Source organism: Ixodes scapularis, unplaced genomic scaffold (assembly GCF_016920785.2).
Source record: "Ixodes scapularis isolate PalLabHiFi unplaced genomic scaffold, ASM1692078v2 PGA_scaffold12__126_contigs__length_90152505, whole genome shotgun sequence".
NCBI classification, from domain to species: domain Eukaryota; kingdom Metazoa; phylum Arthropoda; class Arachnida; order Ixodida; family Ixodidae; genus Ixodes; species Ixodes scapularis.
In genome coordinates, this window is record NW_024609838.1 from 63,498,740 (window position 1) to 63,504,192 (window position 5,453).

Consider the following 5,453-nt stretch of genomic DNA (forward strand, 5'->3'; position numbering starts at 1 on the left):
CAAGTAACTCGGTGACTCACCCTCACTGGTTACTACAATAAACATAAATATGTGGTTCAAGTGTTATTTTTATTGAATTGTACTTGTCTGGATTGATAAATAAATAAACATTAAGTATTTTCCAACGTCTTCAACACTTTAGCAATAAAGCACATATCCAGGCGTGACGCAAATGCGCACCGCGGGTGGCGCTGGCGCTGGCGCGCTGGGGCTACTACGTGAGTCGTCTGCTCTTTCGCAAACCAACGAGTAGAAACTTAATTTAAGAGTTATACTTATACATCCTCCCTCCCCTAATTGAAAGCTGTATTTCAAACACACTCATCGGTAGACGATTGAGCGTATAGACAACAATAAACGGCATGCATAAAAAATCAGACGGACGCGGCAGGCGAAACATAACCTCTTTAACATCCTCTCTCAACTTGTCCTGCTCCTCCTCCTCACCGGTGTTGTTAATTAAGCGTTTGCTTTCAGTTGCTTTCTTCCATTCGCGTTTTCGCTTTCGTTTAGTGTATTCAGCAGTTACTTCGCGACTGCGGAAGATATTTATTTCTTTTGATATTAACGTGTTCTGCAAGAACGAAATGACCTCTCAGAAGCGCAAGAGCTACCGAGCTTACCTGGAGCCTGATGCTGCTTGCGGCAAGGTACCACGGCAGACCCGTTTCAACGAACGAGTGCGGAAGTCGCAAACTTCGACGACGACCACCCCGACGGTAAGTAATTGTTTAATACGAGCAAATTTATTTAAAAAAAAAATTATACATATTGGGCACAACAATATTAATAGCATCACGTCCCGGGATTCGAACCCGAGACCTCAAGTTCTGCAACAGAACGCCCTATCCCTTGAACTAATGCTTTCTTCTTTTTTTTTTCTTTTTGCAACAAAACAAGTGTACTTACTTATTGCAGTTACACGTAACATGAGTGGACATTTTTATATGTTTAGTAATTCTATTATAAGGACAGAGAGACAAAAAAAAAAGTCAGTCCCGGTGTACAGATCACAAGATAACACAAACAGAACAGAAAGTGCGACGCATTCAGCACCTAATGTTGACAGCGGCGCTCACGGAGATTATGGTTTTCATTAATAAATGTAGAGGTACTTAGGCTAGGGCCCGTATGCCGTATGCATCAGCGTCTGCCATCCAGCGACCATACACGGGGGACCCCCTATACTCCGTTCCACCTTCAGTCCGAGCGCAGTGGACGCCACGAGCTGTTCCAGCCGATCCAGCGCCGGGAGGAAATCGCGTGACCTGCCGGTTGGGCAGAGCGACACAGGGAGCTCAAGGTCACATGACACTCTCTCCACGCTGGATTGGCTGGGATGGCTCCTAGCGTCCGCTGCGCTCGGACTGAAGGTGAAACGGAGTATAGCAATGACGCTCACGCCGGATTGGCTGCTCGGCAACGCGCGGGAACTTCAAACTTCTCCATTTGGAGAGGGAAAGCAGAAAATAGAGCAACATAACAGTTGCCTGAAACTTAAATTGCGGATTCGGACGGCGCGCGTATCACTGGGAAACGTGAGAATGGCATTCTTTTTTTCCTTTCTCTGCTTTAGCTGATGGCCCACAAAAACAACACTGAACTACAATAGGCTCAATTTCATGTCTTGCCATTTATAACTCTTGACTGAGTTAAGATTTTTTCCATATTTCTATAAAATATGAAGGTTGCATCATCACAGTTTGGCATACGCTGAGCTCGACAAATACCAACTCACTGCATAAAATTATTTTTATTTTAGAAAGCACTGAAGTTGATATTTCAGGCGACAAAAATCTCTCATTTAGAGGAGACTCAAACCTAGCTGCTACTAATGGAGAAAACAACCTGCTTAAAACATGCAATGGTACATTTATCTTTTTCATGTCGGATGCAGACACTTTTTATGTGCTCATTTGGTTAAACCTAGCTTGTAATTAAGGATACGGATACAAAAATATAATCAAAATGTGCCAATAAAGCAAAATACACAAAACCAAAATGTGTCCAGCAGACAGCTTGGATGCAGTGGCGCTGTCTTTAGTGCTCATGTACACACACTTCGCTCATCTAGAAAGAGCTCCTGTGCATGCGCAGTTGATACAGATCCTGTGGTCAAACCCACACGTTTATGAACAATGAGTTGGTGAAGGCATCCGCCTACAAAACATAGCAGTTTTTATGTTTCTCTTCTGTTTGGCACGTTATGTTTCGGCTTTAGGTGGTATAGCAAATGCACACCCCAAAGATGCTTTTTGTTGAAGTTACACTTCCCTATATCGATCATCTATATTTGTTACACAATTTATAAAAAAAAATGCATAATGAAGCTACAACAAATAATGAAGAGCAGGATTTTCATTAATACTTTCTCACTTTATTAATTTACCCATTGCTAACAAGAGTGTTAAAGTGCTCAATCATAAAGCATTTTTTTTTCAACATATTTTGAATGCTTTTTGCTTCCTTTCCATTGCAGATTCAGTCTGATGGGCCAGGAAGTGGCCCTTCTACTGCAGTAGACGACCATGATGCCTCTTCAGATGATGAAATGGAAACAATCATGGGCGAAGCATCCTCATCAGCTGATGAGTCCTCATCGAGTGATAACTGCTTATCGGGTGACGAATCCTCATCGGGTGATGAAGTGCCATCGTCACCTAATCAAGAAGAAGCCTGTGCAGATCCGGATGGAGATGTGCACGAGTTTCTAAAGAAGTATGCGGAAGAAAAACTTCCCCATCAAGAAACCCTGAAGGTTCAAGCGATACTGCTCATCCTGACTTACGTCGTCTCCGCAGGATTGTCCTGGGTTCAGGTGGATGGGCTTTTGAAGCTTGTTAACACCCTTTTTGGAGAAGTGATTCTGCCAGGCTCAAAATATGCGTTCAGGAAGCTCTGGGAAATCAGAAGGAAGAATATGGTAACGCTGAACTTTTTTTGTGAAGTATGCCACTTTTACCTGGGTTCGTCAAGCTCTGCAAATATGTCTCTCACATGTGGCGAGTGTGGGAAGACGTACTCTTCACAGGTCCTAATCAAGAATGGTTGTTTTTTTCTCACATTTGATATCAAGAAGAAGCTGGAGCATATGCTGAAGGACGTGGGACAGGCGCTTGGAGACAACTTGTCGAGATTAGCAGCGTCAGCACAGTCAGTCTTATTCGGACATCACTGATGGCAGCCTGTACAAGGCCATGCGTGACAAGCTCAACATGGCACTTTATGACATCACAATATCATTCAACAGCGATGGTTCACCCGTCTTCAAGTCCAGTAAAGCGTCCGTGTGGCCCATCCAAATGACCATCAACGAACTGCCGGTCTTCTTGCGATGGAGGCACATTATAGTGAGTGCAATCTGGTTCGCGAAAGAACACCCCCCAATGCACCTCTTTCTGAGGCGTTTCACGAGTGAACTTAACAAGGTTGGAACTTTGGTGTGGGAATATGGAGGTCAAACAGTGAGGTCACGTGTGTTTGCACTCTGCTGCTCTGTCGACTCTCCTGCAAGAGCAGCTGTCCTCAACAGGAAACAGTTCAATGGATACTATGGCTGCTCTTGGTGTTTCCAGAAGGGGACCCTTGTCGAAGGTATGTTGCATGAGAGTAGATCAATGCATGTAGCAGTTATGTTGTAATTTGAGAGGCTACAATAGCAGCGAAGAGTGTGACTATCTGTTGCCCTCAAGAAATGTTTGGACGTTTCAAATAGTACTAATAATCAAGGAAAAGGATGTTAAAGGCCCTTATAATTCAAACTCATCGAAGGTACAGGATATGAAATTAGTAACTATTCTTTCAAGCAAAACTGAATGTAAGTTGTTACACTGCAAGTGATTTTTTATGACATATTAAGAAGACACACTTATTTAATTGTCTTCAAAGTAAACAGAGTCATAAACCAAACTTGGTCATACTGACTGTTCACCATCTAGTAGGGTGCACAAAAGATGCCATGACATGATGTGATGCGTGGCATTACAAACAGAACTTTGAAGGGAGATTCTTGTGCTTGCTGTACCTGCACATTTCTACATTCTTTGTCCTTAATTGCCACACAATTCTGGCATTGTAGTACAACAATAATAATAATAAGTGATTATATTGTGCATGTCCCCGTTCCAGATGATTCCACATGACAGCACGTAACGTTCCGAACGTTTCGGCTCATGAAACACAGCCAGATGGAATATCAGTAAATGCATATTTTAGATTTTTGAATATTTTATTTTATGTAATCATGTCAATGCACATGGAGCAAAATGAGAGAGAAGTCATGAGCCACCTACTGGACAGCAGTGAAAAGGCAGACACAGTAGATTCGGAGGCTCATGAGCCCCAGCGTATGTAGTGGCAACTAATGATGTCACATGCATAGAGTGCAATCTATCCTTTTGGTCAATCACCTGTTGCGTGGACATGCACCTCTTGAAATAATTTACTTGCAAATCTTGGGTTGTTTATTAGAATTTCATGTAATAAAGGTATAGTACTTAGTTAACTATGCATATATACTGCCTGATAGGAATACAATGCAAAATTGTATCCCTGTATTCAGATACTGCATGGAAACCACTTCAGGTATTTGGTGTATTTGACCACCGGACTGCAGCAACATGTCCGAATTACACAAGAGGCATCTCCTGGCCTAATGCTAGCCTTCTTCTGACAACCTGCATCCTCATTAGGGATGAAGCTAGGTTGCCATAAGGGACATAATTTCATGCATGTCTATGTGCAGTTTTTATGTGACGTCAATCTGGTCACCATGCCCAAAGCATACCATTAGTACAGTGGAAGGTACATTGGCGTGTGCCTCTGTGACCAATTCACCTCACCCTTTTAATGCTGTAGTAGGTTGGCCGCACGTGCAACAAATGCCATTTATTGGTTGTTAAAACTGTATCTCGCATTATTTTAATGAGAAATTAATGTTGCTTTTTGCAGAATGTGCACCTTTTGATTTGACACATATTTTTTCTTTTCCAGGCACTGTAAAGTACCCCTTCGAGAAGGATGGTATGCTTGAGCGCACTCATCAGACTGTGCTTCAATCAATGAAAGCTGCGGTCCGCCAAGGCAAGAGTGCAGTTGTTGATGGCATAAAAGGAGTGTCCCCGGTAGCGGAGCTGCGTGCCTTGGACATGGTGTGGGGTGTACCACCTGATTATATGCATTGCGTGTTAGAGGGCGTTGTGCCGCAGTTGATGGAGCTATGGTTGTCAGCAACAGGCACTGCTTGGTACATCGGCAACAGGGTCCGCGACCTGGACAGCTGCATGGCACTCATCAGCCCTCCTCTGTCATTCACAAGGCTCCCTAAGAGTGTCAGTGAGCGGTCCTTTTGGAAAGCAACCCAGTGGAAATATTGGTTGTTGTTTTACGCCCTTCCGTGCCTTAAGGGCATTCTTCCTTGGAGGTATGTGTCGCACCTGGGGTTGCTTTCCGAA